This window comes from Phalacrocorax carbo, chromosome 2 (assembly GCF_963921805.1).
Source record: "Phalacrocorax carbo chromosome 2, bPhaCar2.1, whole genome shotgun sequence".
In the NCBI taxonomy this organism is placed as follows: Eukaryota; Metazoa; Chordata; class Aves; order Suliformes; family Phalacrocoracidae; genus Phalacrocorax; species Phalacrocorax carbo.
In genome coordinates, this window is record NC_087514.1 from 94,744,963 (window position 1) to 94,763,961 (window position 18,999).

Consider the following 18,999-nt stretch of genomic DNA (forward strand, 5'->3'; position numbering starts at 1 on the left):
AACAGTAAAGCAAAAGGCAGAGCCTGGCCACGTGCATGAGAACAATGGGATCCCACTTGACCTAGAAGAGTGAGTATTTCCTACTGGAGTGCTGCATGTGATCTACTGGGAAGGAAAGACGGGGAGGGGATTTCTAGTGAGTGATCCCTGTGTTTACTAGAAGACTTGAAGAAGGAGCAGCCTTCAGCAAACTCCTAATGTTGCCAGTGGTGGGAGGGAGAGTCTATCTATGATGACTCTGTTAGGAAGGGGGGGGGGAAGAAAAAGAAGAGAAACTAAGAAATTTAGAAATTTGCAGTTTATCCCTGGCTTAAAATCCCACCTTGCAAATCGCATCAGATCACAAGCCCAAACCTGCTTCCAGGGAAGTCAGTGACAGCCAAGGGTCAGGGTCCATTCCAGTTAAGTATTTCATATCCTTACAAGGGATATTTGGATATCAGTGAATATATACATTTCCAGTTCCTTTCAGCACACAAATACCTGTGTGCTGTTAGAGTATAAATATTTTAAAACTGTTGATTCTTACATTTACGGTCTTCAGAAGCTAAAATATAACAATCATTACCTGCACTCACTTTGTTTATTTAAAATCTCATCTGCTTGTCTACACAACACAGGTTCTCATATGGATGAAGCCAGAGACACTCTTTGTACATTCCTGTGCTGCTCCTCAGAGCTCTGAGGAGAGCAAAGCACAAGATGAGCAGCAGTCTAGGACTGAGAGCCTGTTCTGGTCTTCCTGCTACACCAAGGTGCAGCAAGGCAGTGCAATCTGTGTGAAAGATCTTCATAATGACAAAAGCAGCAAAGGGAGACAAAAATCAGGAAGAGAAGTGGAGTCCTTTGGCTATTCTTGCAGCAGAGTCAGAGTCTATTTCAGAAGCACAGGCAGAAGCCCAGCCTGAGGTTTAGCTAGGAAGGTCACAGGCAAACATTTGCCAGTTCGTGACATCTGCTTGCAGAACATCCTCTGGAAACTACAAAACTGCTCTTCATGATGAAAAAACACAAAAACTGTCAAGACTTACATTCCTGAGAGCCTTCCAATCACTTCAGTGACACTGGCTGGGGCTTTAGGAAGCAATAGTCCTCAGTTTTTTTCTGCAGTGAGATTCTCTTCAGTGGTACTTCCCAGCAAAAGGGAACCCCACTGCATCCTTTCTTGTAGCACAATGCTGAGGGCTGCAGGGTCACCATTGGATCAGGCTGGTAGTGGTCCCTGAGACCAAGAACATCAGACAAATCTTCTTGCAAATAGGTTTATGATGTCTGATCCTGTTTGTCACCAGGAGTGCAACCCATTAGGTACAACCCATTAGGAAGGGCACCCCAAACAATTTCCAGCAAAGCTTTTAAGCTGCCTCCCCAATTTATATGCACATTCCAAATATATAACTGGAAGAACTAAGCTAAGCAAGTTTTTTAAGAGTATCACCTCTGTTTTACTGGGATGATTTCTACAACATGCTGCTTGTCTTACCAATTCTACCGATCTTATAAGCAGCAAGCGGAAGATAAAAGAAATATCACCAAAAAATGAACTAAACCAGGTTTTCATTTCAGAAAATTTCTTCTAGTGTGAAGCAAAAGCTGTGCAGCATGTTGTAGTGCTGGTAATCTCTACTTCTCAGCAGTATTACACTTACATTCCTAGCTTTTGCTCTAGATAGTCGGGGATTTTTCAGAGACCTAGCAGGTTTCAGACTGAGTAGAAATTCGGTATTTAATGCTGCAGGATAAATGCACATAATTACACAGCTCTGTGTTTTAGTATATTAGTATTCTTAACACCTGTGGAATACAATAATTTCTGTGTCACCATGTAGAATGACTCTTTTAATCTGGAATTAAAATACATCCAACTCAAGGGCAAAACAACACTGTTGTTTGACTATGCGTAATTGTAGGTCAAGAAGTGAAGAAGAATATCACATTCAATTAATGCTTCTTACAGCCTGAAAACTGCAGAATGGAATTTAGTCACTTAGCTACAGGGAACACTAATATTCTTATGAGAAGGAGGTGGGAAATTTCCTCATTACAAATATAGCTAATTAGAAGACGAATTTTCCATCACGCAATAAATTCCAAGATACCAACACCTAGATTTTATTCAAGACAAAAAAAAATCAAACCAAACCAGACCTTTAAAAACAACTTTTCAAAGTCAAAACTTCCAAATGTTTCATGAAACAAAATCCTTTATAAATATTTAATTTGAATGCTTTTCAGAAAGCCTGAAAGGACTGTTTGGATAAAATCATTATCTTTTTGACTTTTACATAAATGAATGGACTATAATGTATCTGAAATGAAAATTACAATAAAGCCCATATAGATTTCTGTTAAACATTTCAATTTGTCATTTCAATTTGCTGAACACTGCAACAGAAAGTTTTCCACCAGGTAGATGGACAAGGAGGCATCAGGAAAAGAGATTCTCTGTAACACAATTTGGATCATTATTTTATGGAAAAAAGTATTATGAACTTAGAAATAGCAGTCAGACAAACACTCTTCACCAAAAGGCAGTGAAAACTAGGTCACATGTTTGTGCCCTTCAAAAGTTCCTTACCCTCTTTCCCTACTTCTGTCTCCTCCCAAATATTCTTTGAGGGGGTGAGGACGTGCAGGAAGGTTACAGCTTTCCTAACAAGCTAGGGTCAAGCCAGAGCCCACATAGTTTATGAGAGCTGAGACTCACAGGCCAAAAAAGGCTGCACAACAAATAAATGCTGGACACCTCGTCTTACCCTCTCCTGGAGCTCTTGTTCCAAGTCACAGCATCAATATTAAGTCAAAAGTTGTGAGAGACAAATTCACATCAGTTTCAGAGACCTGTAGACAGAAAGGTTGTGGAGGAAATTGCCAACCCCGGAAAAGCAGCAGCCTGTATGAAATTAGATTTAAAAAAGAGAGCACAACGTATTGATCTGAGATTTGCCAGAATAAAACATTAACCACACCAACCTCACACCAACCACAAGCATTATACTGATAAAAAACCATGAAGACAACAAAGTAATCTCACAAAACAAGAAAGAAAATAACCCAGGGAGATTTAAAACAGCTTTTGCCCCAAGCATGTTTTCCTAAAATATTTTGCCACAGATAAAAGGGCTTCACTCAAAGAGCTTTACTTCCTTTTCCTGGGCAAATGTCTGTAAATCAGAGGAGAAAATGACCAGTAACAGTCCCTTGCAAATTTACAGGAACCTTTTAGATGTATATTACATGACCCTTGCTACCATGTGAAGGTGATGTCCGTCAGGTTACCTAGGATCAGAACACAATAAATCATAGAGATTTTTAATAACTGAATCTCTCTTGCGGCTTCCCCTGCCCTCTGTCTAGTCATCCATCTCTCCCCTCTTTATAGGATAACACATCCCAGTCCTACAGGTAACTCCAAACAGAAACATTCTATAAATCAACCTACCTGGTAAAGCTTCTCTCCTTTTTGCTCCTCCAGCCCAAGACTCAGGACTCATGACTTCTTCATAATTTCCCCTTCTCCCAGGCTGCCAGCACCAAAGTAAGAGCTCTGTGACAAAGGATATAGAGAATTTTCAGGTTTTCCAGGGAGCAGAATGGACTTAGTTGAAGTCCTGGAAAGTCCTGAGGCTTCTATTTAGTGTCATGAGGTGGTTTAACTTTTTTCTGGGATTTTCTGATCTCCTTTTAACTCTAAAAATTAAATCTTCTAACTAAAGCATTTGTCTTTATGAATAGATAAAAACCCTAATTGAAGCCACCAAGGAAAAACACAGAGGACTCAAGAGTTACAAGGTCAGGGAGAGACACTGTTCAGTGGCTTCTCACACAGCCCTTCAGTAGGACTCCAATGCCCAGAAGAGACCTTCAAATATAGCACCCAAGAAGTGGATGGAAGTGTTGCCCAACACAGAGCATTCAGTGAGGGGCAAGGTCAGTATAGTCAGCAGCAGTGTAGTAGTAAATGGTCTTGAATGGGAGAAGTTTCAGCTTATAATAAGCCTACGAAGGAATTAAAGGAAGGATGGCAGAGCTTAAACAGTGAACGTACAATAAAAGCTCATCACTATCAATTGGGGAAACAAGTGATAGCACAGTGATGGGACTACTGAGGGATGCAGTCTTCTAAGGCCCTTTAACCAGACCAAATATTTTGGCTTACATTTTTCTTGAGCCCTCACTTACAGAAGTTCTCAAAGACATTTCTGTGGGCGTTTTTTTTCCCCAAATGAAAGCTGAGTAAGAATTTGCTTAGCCTAACTTGCAATTAAAGGAGCCATGAAACCACAATAGAAGAAACTGCTTCTGGAAGGATTGACAGGAGCATCGATACTGTTACCAAGGTAAGATCATACAAATATACTTGATGAAAATAAAATATAATTCCAGCTATTGCCATTTCAGTGTGATGTGGTCCAGTATTCCCAGAGGAGAAAAGTCCATGTGAATTCAATCCAGACGTGATTAACATGTCCCAAGGGTGAGAGATTTGGGGATAATAAATGTATCTCATAAGCAACACACCTTCTCTGACTAGCGCCTCACTGGAAATACAAATTGCATTATATTTAAAAGTAGTTTAAAAAAATAAATATGATCTCACCTCTAACTCTTAAACTAGAAGTCAACTATTTGTCAGACAGATGGAATTTGTTCTAGAGCGCTAAGGAAAACCTTATGATAAGAGAACAATCTCTTTACCACCAGTTATTCAGGATTTCTCTCTGCTTTCTCCCTGACACCATGACACCGTAGCATGTCAGGGGGCAGGCAGAGACCAGCTTCAGAGCTCAGATCTTTTTTGTCTGGAAGGAGCTGAGTCATCTCATTCAGAGCAAATGATTGCTTCACCAGCACGGGACCAGCAACGATAGTATTGAAAGAGTAACTTCATTTGGTTCAGTTATTAAGGGACTAAATTTGTCTTCTGAGCTGCCTGACTGCTTCTGGAGGAAAATTTTTGCTGGCGTGGTCTCTTACTGACATGAAGAAATCCATGGCCACCTGACACACACAGGGTTGTATGAAGTGCTGGGTGCCATCAAATACGATGGAAGGAATCAGGGAGTAGGCTGTTTGTAAGATCAAGCTCTCCATTGCTGTGCATGTCTCCCTAGGTTAGGCTCAAATGAAATTTTCAAGGTGGAAATTCCATTAGAATCCTTCTGCTTTCTGCTTGTTTCTATTGCAAGGCTTATTGCTCAAGGGATCAACAAACCCAGTCAGCAGACCCACTCCAAACCTGCTTAGCTGCAGCAGTAACCATTATGAATCAGCTGAAATTTTCAGTGGAAGTTTCTATTGCATTTCCAAAGTCTGTGGAAGAAGCTACAGACACGTATTTATGATGTTCAGATTTGCATTCAAACGATCCAGTTTCACCATTGTGAATTTTCTGCTTATGTCTTCAGATCTGGACTGGGGTTCACACAGATCACCTTTGTTGAAGCCAGGTAGCTAGCCTGCCAGAACCAGAAATGAGAACAGGCTTCAAAGATGACACAACACAACTGAATCTTGACCTTAGGGCAACAAATTTTTCTGGTACAGCTAGAGATTTGTGAAATGAGCAATTACACAAGAGTTCTCAGAAGTCAGAAGAGGTTAAAGGAAAAACACAGAGCTATCTTCCAGAAATACATCAACCCTACACCCTTGCTGGGATGCCAAACAAGAACTTTGACATCAGCTAATATCCTCTTGTGCAGTTGGGCTAAGACTTCTAAATTTCTTCATCACCCACTGAGGGCCTTGCCTTTTAGTATTTGTGGGGAGGAGACTACAGGTAGGTGTGACTGTGCATGTGTGATGAAAGGGGGGGAAAGACGAAGGGGATAATTTCCAAGAAAGTGAGAGACGGTTGGGGTTTTTTTTAACTTGTGATATTTCCTCTTTCAATAATTACAGTTCCCTCTGCTTGTTTTTGTCCTATCAGCAGAGTACTGAAATACCAAATATCATAAATAAATTAGCATTGACATTCTCTTCAAAATGGAGAGGTGATGGTGAATGCGTTGCCCATTATTTCAGTTCTCCCCTTTGAATACTTATTATTCCAAGCTCCATCATCCATTTAGTTTTGAACATTTCTGCTTCTGCATCCCCTCCCAACATGATTTTCTAAGTATCTGCAAAGTACCCTCAGCTGTGGCTCAGACATAAAAAGAAAGCTTGTGTGTAAAGCACAGGAGGCTTGCTCAGGTTTTGGGGTGTCTAAATGGCAACTAAGAATAACAAAATCTGAAGTCACCTACTGTTTTTGCAGCTCATACTCATAGTTTTACCAGCTTCTGTCATGACACTCCATCACTGACACAGGCTGAAGACTCCAACTCTGTTCCACTGCTGCTTGTACAGAAGTTGTTTGAGACCTTTGAACAGGTTGGTCTCCCTCTCTGTGCTTTTCCTATTCCTCCCCAAAGACCCCTGCCTGGGATGTCTACAGGCTACACAACTATTTCTGTCACCAGTTCCATGGTTTTTATGGGATAGTTTCCCAAACCCTACATCAGTGATGTCTAGCAAGCCCTAACAGCTACTGTTCAGGCAAGGATACATTTGAAGTTTGATTCTCTTCAACTACACTATTTCAGAGCATGCAGAGACAGTACCATATCACAGATCCCCCACATACAACATGGTAGATTAACTGACCTGAGCTACTCTTTTTCTTGGCTTCTAGTCAAACTCTGGTTCTGCTCATTTCAACAATCTTTTGAGCTGCAGCTACCTCAAAAGGCATCTTGCTGGCAGCGAAGTTCTCTCCAGTTTACACCTGAAGTCTGGTTCTCTGTTTCCCATCACAGCCTAAGAAGGGCCTTTGAATCACTCTGTTTCCTCTGGAGGGCTGCAGGCACGCTTGTGATTTTCCAACCACAGGATGTTCTGAAACAGAGAAATTTCAAAAGACACATAGAAATAAGAGAGTGCTGAGGTACAGGTACTCTACAGCAGGGAAAGTGGGAGTATTTCTTTAGGAAACTACTGAAATGTCTCTCTTCACTTCAGGATGAACATGTCATTTAAAATACCATATAATGAGTCCATGTGTATGTCATAAATTCCTTCCCGACCTCCCAGGCAGTGGGTATCTACTTGCCACTCTGCTATGAGCCACAGATTTTTCCCAGATGTCGTTAGCCTGTGGAAGACCCTTTTTCTGTCCCTGATGTTTTGAGATCAAGCCCCAGACAAGGCTATTTCTATAGTGCATGGGGGAAGTAGGTACACAGTTTTGATTTTAAAGAGCCTAATTTAGGATGCTGCATTACTATACTTCTAATGTTGTTGATATCTTGCTATAATTTAGAAGTAAATGCATACAGAACAAATAAAAACACTGTAAAGAAATTAATCCTTCTGGCACTGACATATATAAATACTTTCATACCCTTTACTTGAAAATCAAGCAATTTTTGTTTTTCTAAGAAATGTACAACATTAAGCTTTTCTTCTGAAGCTCAAATAAATACATTACAAATAATAGAATTCCCTGTGGAATTGAAATTTCAGTTCCTAAAAAAACAGGTTTTAGGTTTTGGATCGTTGGTTTGCTTTGTTTTTTAATAAGAACAGGTACTATTTAGATAAGATACTGGATAATAACTAACGTCTGACAAAATAAATTGTTAATATAACAATAGTCAAGCAATTGATGATGACTGTGAGGCCTTTTGAAGGTAACTAAATTTTACATATTACTCTCTAAGCAAAGTAACAGTAAAAACCCAAAGATAACATACTTCCATTTTTATCCCTTCAACTATTCAATTTTTAAGAAATATTGCTAAATTAGTGCTACCCAGTTCTTCAGAATTTGTAAAAAGAAACTTTTGCAAAAAGCTTCCTTTCGTGTTCTCATGAGCAGAACTTGAATTAATTAAGTGAAACACTGCTTTTTACCAGTTCCTATCTGAATAAAGATCCTTTCAGATGGACATGGTTCCTTCAAATTGGAAAAAAAAAAGGTTCAGGCTTATTTTTCCATTTCTCATTTTCATATATATATATATGTACATTTGTATGTTGAAAGCAGAATGAGCAGGGAAAAAAGAAGGAAAAATGGTATTTTAAATAGTTTTTCAAATCCAAAATTAATTTTTTTAAGAAAGACAGGTAATTTTTTGGACTGATTCTCAACATAAATAACCAAAGATACAGAAAGGAAAACTTTTCAAAATAACCTTTTCTCTGTAAAAGAAGAGAAAGCTATAGTCCAACGTGTTGCACAAAAGAGCATGAAATCTTTTCACTTCACCCTGTCAAATGCTTTTTCAAATTAATCATAAGATTCCCCATGCAGGCCATCATTGGAAATGGCTCCTTAATGTAAGGTGGGCTATGCCAAATAAACATTCTGCCCTGTAAAAGCAAGAATATAAAAGCCTATGGTACATACAGCGCTCATCTTCAACTGAAACAAACACAGAGAAGTGAGAGGGCTTGGGCATGTGGCACATTAGAACTGAGAGTTTGGGTTGGCATGAAGGAAAGCAGTGGCATGCTATATTAAGAAAGGCATTTTAGGAAAAAGGCCTGGAATCTGCCAAAAACAAGAGTATGAGTTAAGGAAACAAATAGAGTCACCAAGAAAGCTAGCTGGTTGGAAACCAGGTAGCACCCAGTGTGAGAGGTTAAGAGGAGGAACGTGAGGAGGTACAGGGACTTTTTGCTACACTAGCACCAGCAGAACTTAATCCCACATGTCACCTGGCTGATCTTAACCATTTAGATAGGGATTGCATCTGCTCCTGGAAGTATGGTGGCTGCTGAAAGACCAACGCCTTTTGAATCACATAGTGTTAGTAAGAGTTGTGGGAAGCCTGTTGTGGCTGCAGGTGCGGATAGTGTTTCACAGTCACTGCTTGGAACAGACATGTGAAGTGTGCAGAGGTGCCTTTGCTCTGGAGAGGCATAACAGCACCTGTAATATATTTATTGAGTCAGTAATGGGGTGCTACCCAAGGACATTTGACAAATGGTGCTTAAAAATTAAAGTTTAAGACACAAGTGGTTCCACAGAATTCAAAAAAACCTAAGCCAAGCCAACTCGTTTCATCACCCACTTATTTTCTTTCAGCTTTTAGAGCCAAACAACTTTTCTGCCTGTCTGAGATTTTATAACAATGACTATTGATCAGAAGAGCTGGTGATAGGTGTTTGGGGGTTTTTGTTTTGTTTTGGGTTTGTGGGTTGTTTTTTTCAGCAAACCATCACAGTAATTTTTCTCCAGCTGTGGAACACTGGGATATTAAGCAATGCAGTCTCACACATTGTGACAGTTGCATATTTTGCCTAATCTTTGAAGCCTGTCATTTCTTCACTAAAAGGCCAAGAGATGCAGTTTCTTTACATACAACTATTTCCATCAACACAATATCATTTGGTCAACCAGAGACCCAGCCCTACAAGACTGGCCTTAAAAAGCACCATTTGAATGAATAATCTGGAGGCTTTTACTGACAGATCATAATAATAAATTTACCCAGTGACTATGACTCTAACGGGTATTTAGAAGAGATGTGAGAAAGAGAACTCCAATCTGACCTATTACGTAGGCATATTTTCCTCATGTGGACCTCCAAGTGTCATTACAGCCAGCACTGTTCAAAAGAGATGTTTGAAGAAGCACTTCAGTGGTCAGCACTGGGGCTTCAGGCTATTACGTTATTGTCAGACTAAGAATTGACCTAGTAGTGCTCTCTAACCTAGTTACAGCTTTCTGAAAAAAACAAAAATGCTCTTGATTATACTTCACACAAGAAGAGGAAATTGAATGGGATATGCTCAGACATTTCGGTTATATTTATTGCGGTTTATCAATTTCATGTTTCTAAATTTGTCTCCTCAGAGAAAATTTCTCCACTTTAAATCTGCTCCTCTCAAAATGATTTATAACCTTCATCTTCAATGATGCCAAGATCTTTAAAAGATCTGAGACCTGAATTAGAAAACAGCCACTGTTGAATCATGGCTATTCCATGGGGCTATGCTGCATGATATTTTTTGAAGATACACTCAGACCTTCCATGGTTTGCATTACTTATAGATATGCTGCCATGGTGGAAAAGAGTTTGAGAAGGACAGTCATTGTTATTTTTCTTCAGAGGTGAGTAAATGCTGGGATTGCAAAGGTCTGCTTTGGAATGAGTACAAGGCATTTGCCTCTAACTTGTTCCAAAAGCACTGCAATCCTTCCTCACATCTCTCATGCCCTGGAACTATAACTCGCATTCCAGTTGTGGCCAGGACTCTTTACACAAGCTATTCATATGAGAGATTACCAGAAGTTCTCCAGAACAAGCTCTGTTATTAGAATATACCAAACTGGTCATCAAAAACTACTTCAGATTAAAAATGTCAATTCTGACAAAATCATCATCAAGGTTTCTCATGTGAGATTTCTTGACTTCTAAAGCAGCAGTTATCTGTTAATTTTCAGAGAACTCATGCAAGACACAAAAGAACAGCATAACATGGGTCTCCCTCACTACTTTAGTCCAACAAGCCATTCTTTGTCCGAGGAAGAGGATAAAGGATGCTAGTTTCTCCTTTGCTGCCATGAGAAGTATCACCATTGCAAGTGAACTGAAAAATGGCACTGAAATGAAAAAACACTTTTTCTGACCTGCAATAACATATTTAAATATTCAATCAGTGTAAGTACAGATATGACTCAAAGACTGCCAATACAATGAGTTTCTTGGGAAAGGTTAAAGCAAAGACCTTGGAATACCTAGCACAGGCCTCAGGTTTCAAGAAAGTTTCAGACTGAGGAAATTTACATCACTGATTCCTAGTAATTAGACACCTTGAGAATGAGACCTGTGTTTGTCAGTGGTGTGACCTGAAGCAGATCTGGATACAAAAGAAGGGGATCCTGATATACTGAAGGACAGAAATCTCTCTTTTCATGACCTTTGTCATTTAGGCTGCATTTTAGTAGGCTCCTCTTAAGTCTTTAAGGCATTGGCTGAACTTCATTCTGGCTCGTGAAGGCCCAAGGGAGACAAAGTGATGTGGTCAGAATCTAGTGGACCCTGGGTATAACATAAAACTCCTTAATTAATCACCTTTTTCCATTCTGCTCATTTCCATCTTCCGTAACTCTTTCTCCTCCATGATTTACTTGCTTTAAAGACTTCATGCATATTCAAAGTTCCCTAGCAGCCATGTTTTCCTTTTCTCTCTTCCATATTTACCTCAGCTAATAGTGCCAAAACAGACACCAACAGACAGATGACACTATGGAGAAGCTAGCCGTGAAACTGAGTCAAAAGAGCAAATGCTAAGGTCATCCTCCTCCAGCAAAGAGATTGGCAAGAAATTCTCCCAGATAAAGGCATTTCCTGGCCCTCCATCCATTTTTTGAAGGTATTATCAAAAGGAGATATAATTCAGCCCTGAAGGTATTGACTCCACTAACTAGGAATCATCACATTTTTACTGTGCTAATAATGTCCTCCATTATGACAGCTAAAAAATAATTTGCCTCTGCTGTATTTCAGCATTATGCTATTTTTGGTAAGTAGGCTGGATAACCAAAATGGGATTTTGAGCAGGACTTGAGGCTTACCATAACAGAGAGAATTAGAAGACAGTATATATTTCATAAAGGAAAATTTGCCTCTTCATACACCTATCATATCAATATAAGCTTCAGCAAAGGCTACAGATTCACACTAAGACCCAAACCCCACGAGAAAGACAGGCAGTATGTCCTTTTTTAAAATTTACCCTTTTTCTCACAGAAATAAAGTGCTTCTGAGAGACTGCAATAACCTCACTGCTGAAAAGCCCAGCACAGCAGATTAAAAGGAAAACTGTGCAGAGACAGCAATGTGTTGTACCACCCAGGGAGATCTTGGGTACGCGTCAAATGAGCCTGACCTTCAGTGTGTGGGTGTGCTGAGATTTTGAAGAGGTTTCCAGTTGCGGAGAAAGAGGAGTCTCCATTTTAAGCTAAGTGCCATATTCCACATGTGTTAAGCAAGGTAAATTCCTGGATTCCAGGGATGCTGCCCAAGAAGCAGTTAAGGTATTTTGACAGATAAAAACCTCTTGCCAGCTGCATTTAAAACACAACAAGCTGAGCGACTGACCCCTGGTCTGCTTGTGGTCCTTGATATCAACAGTATGCAGCGCAGCAGGGAAACTACAAGGTAGAAAAACAAGGTAATGCAGGAAACAAGCCACTGCCCATCACAGCATAGCTGGAAGTAATTTATTTATTGGCCTCATTCATTTATTAGCCACGAGTCTAAATCCTGGTTCTCTGAGAAGCCTGGCTTTTTGGTATACAGTCAGAGCCTTGCCTAGGCTCCTGCTCACCTTCTTCCGTGGCCTCCCACAGAGCCCCACATCCACCCGCTGTGCAGCACTCAGCTGCGGTTCCTCTGCACACATATATGAATGCACTGACCAAGAAGGAAAGTGTATATGGAAATCCTCAGACCTGGCTTGCTGCCCTGTGGCAACGTGTTGCTCTGTTAGCTGAGACACCACACTGCAGCAAGGCTGGGAAGATTGCCCTGTGTGCATCTTCCCAGACCACGGGGAAACCCAGTCCTGCCCTACCGGGTAGACAAATGACAAAGCACAGGTCTCAGGCTCCTCATATTTACACTAAGAGCTGGGATGGTTTTATACCATTATGTCACAGTAAATAAAAATAGGAACACTACTCACTTCAGATCTGAGAGCTATAAAGGTGCTTAATAGAAATCTTTTTTCCCTTGTCTCAGGACCATGTAAGAAATAAAAAAGGTAAGTGCTTTTTAAGCCCTCACTGGCGTACAAGTAGGGATGTATCCATCTATCGAAACTACTGACTTTTTCTTTGTAAAATCAAACCAAATACCTTCTCAGGGCAAAATAAAGGGTATGTAATTCAGTAAGATCAGCCAAAGGAGCTTGATATTTCAGGGTGACACACAGCTGTACTTGTGTGACTTCAAAATAAAGCTGTTGATCTAAGGTGGCAGAGACTCTGGCTCTTTTCCTCTAAGTACACATATGATCTTCTAAAAAATGCTTTCAGGTTCTTATTAATGACTAACCAATGCACTGGATCCAAAATATCAGCAAGAACATATTTGTGGCCAAAACTGTCACCTGAACATCCCACTTGAGAGACATCACAGGTCTGTTTGAAGTTAGATTTTTGCAGGAACCTTTCTTTGAACTCATTTTGTCACACAGACTGTGATTACCCATCAGCCCTTCTCTTACCTGTGCAAGTACGCACACAACTTCTGGGTTTCTCTTTACCTCAAAGTCAAAGGCTTCAGGCAGCAGCTGATTTCTCATCAGGAAGATGTAGTTTTTCACAGGCAATGTTCAGGTGGGAACAAAAACAGTAACAATGCTGAGTGACTTCATCATTCAATCCTCCTCCCTGTCCCCGTGAGGATGGCATGCTGCTGAGGTCTTGGAAATACAGAAATAGCAGCAGGGAAGGTCCAACCCCTGTAGCAGCTCCTCAAGTAAATATGGAGTGCTCCACTGACTCCTCCATTTCTCTGAGGGTTTTTTCCCCCCAGCCCAGCACTCTGGTGCTTCTGTTTCCACGTGAGTTGAGGTCCCTCCCCACCCATCTCAAAGATGAGAGCTGTGCTAGCAAAAAGCTGGGTACTGTTCTCTGAGACCCCACAGTGGGCATGGGGCAGCACCTGAGAAAGTTGCCTCCTCCACCCACTGCTGCAGCCTGTGCCTGCAGTAACCCAGCGACTGATATAAGGAAACAGTACTGTGTCACAGCTTTGGCAAGAATGTGCAGAAAAAGCTGCCCATAGAGGACTACCCTCAACTAAAAAAAATACGTGAAAAAATTGTACTTTTACCTGCCAATAACAATACACTAAAATCCTCTGAATTGAGGTACCTTGATGAACAGTAAATTGTTCTATTTTAACAGCTGTAAAAAAGAAAAGCTCTTAAAAAACTTGGTCTAAATAGTTGTTAAGAGATGTAAAATATGGCAAAAAAATTCAACAATTAAAAATTACATTTGTTGCCTTGCATCTTCATTTAATGCTTATTTGGAAACTTCCAGAAGTTTAGACTGTAATATGAATTTAAGCGTCACTTAATGACTTGGCTCCAGCTGAACATATCCTCATTATGCAAAAGTGTCTTAATTTGTCCTGATTAAGAAACAGTCATTGCTATTCACCACCATCAGGTGAAACAACTTCTAGAATTGTCCCCAGTAAAACAGACATTCCAGGTGAACATATCATTCTCCCCTTAGACTGAAACGAGGCTGTTCGGACAGGGTCCTTCTTTAGGGTCCACAGATGTGTTTAATCTGATACTATGATTATTTAGAAAAAGTCCCATACTGCCAATGATAGCATCGCACGCCCAAAACAATGGCTCCAGATAAAGCAAAAGAAACTTCTCAAAACCTTTGACATTGCCGTAAGTAAAGGCAATAGAGTAGATATTTTCAAGGCTGAGAAGGGGTGAATCCTTATAAATCTGGTTTAAAACAGCAGGTAAATCCCTAGGAAGACACTGAAAATTTCAGCCCAGACCTTACATCTCGTTGCTTTCACACGGGATAAGCCACGAGGGACAGTTCACCAGTACGGGCAGGCGCTCCTGCCAGCCCTCTACCCGGGAAGAGATGTGCTACACTGTTATTTGACACAATGGTATCACTCGAAATGCCAGTTAAATATGGGTAATACACTATGGGAATAAGGCCCTTCCTTAAACTCTCCAAGGAAGAAAACATCTCCTTCTGTGTTTCCAGAGTACCATGTGATTTACAGTCACTGCTGTGTGTTCTCTGGGAGAATATTAATGTGTCTGCTTCCCAGCCAGAAATATTAGAGAGTCATGATTACCATCTGCAACTGTAGAACAGGCTGAAAAGAAAGGGGGTTCTCTGCAAAGACATTCTTTCCTGGCTAGGAGCTAGGTGTAATACACTTTTTCTTATGCTTTTACTGAAATGGGCTTCCACACCATATTCAACCTCGGCCAAGTACCTTATTCATATCGCTTCATCAAAACCATATGATTTCCGTTATTCATATTTGGAAGGGAGCAAAGCTGATTTAATAAAAAGTATTTTGTGTGCTGTTTTTGAAAACTTATTTTTATCAGAAAAAATCTGAATCTGATACAGATTTTTACTGGAAAAAAAATTTTGATTGGAAAATTAAGATCTTTATCCAGAGTCTGCTCTTCTAGGACACACTAAAGTAGAGACAGAAATAGCTGCTCAAATAAAGCATAGCTGAGCATGAGTTGAGTCCTATGGTTTTTCTTCTCCTCAGTAAGGTAACTCTTTCAAACTCCCATTTACTTCTGGGAACTCTGGGCAACTCATCAGCTAATACAAGGGGTTTTGTGTTTCTGTTCAGTTTGACATTTCTCTCGGTATGCAGGATATTGCCTACAAAATTCAGACCATCTTTGCATGATTAGCTAGCGTGAAAATGGCAACAAATGTGGGAAAGCTATCAGCAATAATGTTCTGTGTCTCTACAGAGTCTCTGGCCTGAAAGGTGACAACGAGCAGATGTGCCTTCTGTGTACCATGCAGCATCTACATGCAGCTGATTAACTGCCACAAGCTCTTGCTAAGTGAAGGAGGAAATTTTTCCTTTCGCTTTTTAATTTCAGCTATGACCACACTGTCATAAAATGGGAGAGCTAATCAGCCAAGCACAGCAGCAGACCTCTGTTCTGGAGAAACTTTGTTATCTTGGTAACTCAGCCACCAACTATACCATCAGAATTTGACAATCCCAACTGTTTTTAAAAAAAAAGTGTGTAAATGCCATCCTTGTACCTTATTACGGATGCTGATATACTCACACCGTAAGCCGGGAATCCAGTAGGAAAAGGGAATTTTTGAGGTGATCCAAACCAAAACACTAGAAATAAATGTAACAAGAGCTAAAACAAGTGAGGCTCCTGAAATGTTTCAACTGATATTTCTACAAAAATACAAATCTCCCACATTATCTTGAAGTGTGGGGACCATCTAGTCCTGGCACAGAGCTGTTTCACATTAGTGTGTCATTTTTTTTATTCTATCAGCTGTTGGCCAAACTGAGCCAAAAAAATTCTGGTCTCTCACGTGACAAGATACGAACAACAAATTAGAGAACACTGATCACAGACTAATCAAACATGAAAATGGGTGTATTTTAGAAAGAGCTGGAAGAGCAGAAGCAAGCCTGGAGTCTTGCTTGACCGAAGTGATTGCCTGAGGAGGAGTTCTGAGAAAGAAACCGGTGGAAGTAGAAGTCTGAGCAAAGTTCAGTGAACAGCCAAGGGCTTACATGACCAAAGACAGCTTCTATGGTATGATTCAACATCTTAGGCAAATGGTAATGGTCAATACAGTCTTGCATGAAGATACTGCAATTTTCCAGAATCACAAGCAGCAACAGCTAACAACAAAAGAAGTACATTCTGGGCATCTAAAATCTTTACTGGAAGGATGGGCCACTTTGAGTGCCTGACAGCAGCTTTGCAAGGGAACAACTCAGGCCACTGTGTCAACTGGGAAACGAAGAAGGGCACATGTACACAGACTCTTGCAGACTCAAACTTTTCACTGCTCATGCTCCACGCTGGCTGGACATGAAGCAGTGTGGATTTTAAATAGCTCTCAGTGCGGGCAGAGAAGGTAAGGCTGTCATCCCTAACTTATGTAGATGTGCCCTCAGATGCTCTGCCTCATTCAACATTTTACTTTCTGAATGCAAAATAAAATGCATTAGAGAAACAGCGAATGCTGTGGTCATCTCTCCTGTAAATGTATGTTCATAAATCATTCAGCACTCTGAGATACTCGGCTCCTGAATCTTATGTATGTCCAAACCCATTGTAGCATTCTTGCAAGGGCAAAGAGCCTTATCTGTTGATGATGATACATCAAGTGGATATAAAAGGGTCTGTGTACAAATAAGAATTGAGTCTACAGGTCTCTGTGGTCAGTCTTGGTTCATGACCAGCAGTGAATTAATAACTTTTACTATAGCAGTTGTAATATGAGAAAACAAATTTATAATAGGTGACTGTGGCTGTTCATGGCCATGAAGTCAGAAGCTTGGGCAGAGCGTAGAGCTTCCCCCAGCAGAAGTACATGTATGTACACAACATGGGGCACAACTGTGAGTCCAACACTTCCAAGATGCACAGAGATGCACCTGGGCAGAACTGTGAGCAACAGTGCTGGACCCCTACAATGGGTCTGCAGGGGATGTGCACCAGCTTTCCTCATGGTCCACAGTCTTGTTGGAACTACTATAGCTCTTTTTGCTGCTGCAATTGCTTTTGCAATTTGCTTTTGCAAAAGTCTGAAGTCCTCAAATTCTGGGCAGAAGAAAATGACACAAATGAAGAACCTGAATGTAGGTTTACATTAGCCAAAGGTACATCCAAGCATTAGTCTTAAAAGCTCACAGCCCAGGCTGGAGAAGGGGTTGGGAGGTTTTTATGTCTTTCTCTCTGAACTATATGACAGAGTAAAAACCCCCAGTGACCTGCAGAAGGCCCCTCTACTTGAACAGTTAAATCAAGATGCCCACCATGGCTGAGGACAGGAGCAGCACATACTGAGCAAGAAATGAGGAAGTGTTAGAGATTTTTTTACCTCAAGTAAGCAGTATTTGGTGTTGCTGTTTTGAGGAGTCCTTTGTTGTTCCCACGTGGCATAAGGTACTGATCATCAAAAATGTTTAAGAGGACTAAAATCAGAAGAGCTCTACAACTAAAGTTTACCACCCTTAATATTCCTCTTTAACGTGTCCCTGCAGTGCAGAGGGTCACTCTCTAAACACAGAATCTTTGTGCAACATGCATTTCCCCCTGCACTTTTATGTCAGCTTTGCTGCATTTTACAGGGCTACAATTTTAGGTAACCCCCAGCATGGCCATACCAGCATGGCTTACAAAAATCCAACACAGAAATAGATTTTTTTTTTCTTCTCAGAAGTATTCTTACCCTCTTTAGAGATCAGTCTGATAGCAGAAGACAATTCCTAATTCAACATCTAGGAATTCAACTTGTTTATGTACAGAAGAGCAAGGATGAGCTGCAGTCAACCAAGCAGAGCAGAGGGCTAAAGAAATGTATCTGGAATAAATGCTTCAGGAAAAAGAAGCCTTCCCTGGTAATCACATTAACCTGAACAGCCAAAGGGTCACTTTGGCTAAGCCTCAGGCTGTGGAATTTCATGTAATTTTTACTCACCACTTTCATCAGCTGTTTTCAAGGTTATGTGTTTGAAATCACTTACCTAACTCCACATTTGGGCTCACAAATAACTAGGATGAATGACAGAAGAACTTAACCCTGCCACATTTTCAAAAGAGCCCACAGGGTTAGGTACAATAGAAGCTCTACAATGGTAGAGTCTCAGCTGAAATATTCAAAAGTGAATTAAGGTACTTAATACCCATTTTAATCTTCTGTAAGTGCCGAGCACTTGCTTTAAGTAAAGCAGACTCTTCTGAGAGCATAAGTTGAGCAATTGATATCACAGATGGTTTTTAACATGTTGGTCCCTAGCCTGAAAAATGCAGTTTATATTTTTAAAACACGGACGTATCTAATGAACTTGTTTAAATATTAGGCATCACAGCAAACATGAGGTGGAAGTCACAGAAGAGAATGTGACAGGATACAGACATAGAAGCCCATAGTGGGAATGTATTGCAAGCCAACTCATACATTTTGGGCCAAAATTTAGCATTGCCTAAAACCAGAGTTTTCATTTATCCCATTATAAAGATCCACAAAGCTACAAACTTCACAGCTAGATCGAAACCTCTGAGCAGGGCTGAACTTCCACCAAATTTAGGGGGTGGCAGAATTTAGTTTTCAGTCGTGGTCTCTCACAAACAGATACATGTACAGTAAATATATGCGCACTGATACATATTAACCTCTCACAACTTTAGCTGTACCTTAAAGTAGAAGGACGCTTTAAAAATGCATTAAACTCGACATCTGGAAAAAAATGAGGCTGATCT

The 18,999-nt window shown here is 40.4% G+C and overlaps 1 long non-coding RNA gene across 2 annotated transcripts in view; it reads right to left on the minus strand.

The window, feature by feature from the left end:
• Positions 1-2,242: 2,242 nt before the first annotated feature.
• Positions 2,243-18,999, minus strand: part of LOC135311726 (uncharacterized) — a 32,058-nt gene continuing 15,301 nt past the window's right edge. For both annotated transcript variants that reach the window (XR_010371314.1, XR_010371313.1), the window contains exons 2-4: positions 6,652-6,882; positions 3,443-3,547; positions 2,243-2,893 (exon numbers count right to left, since the gene is read on the minus strand). This is a non-coding gene — a long non-coding RNA (uncharacterized LOC135311726). The remainder of the gene's footprint in view (positions 2,894-3,442; positions 3,548-6,651; positions 6,883-18,999) is intronic.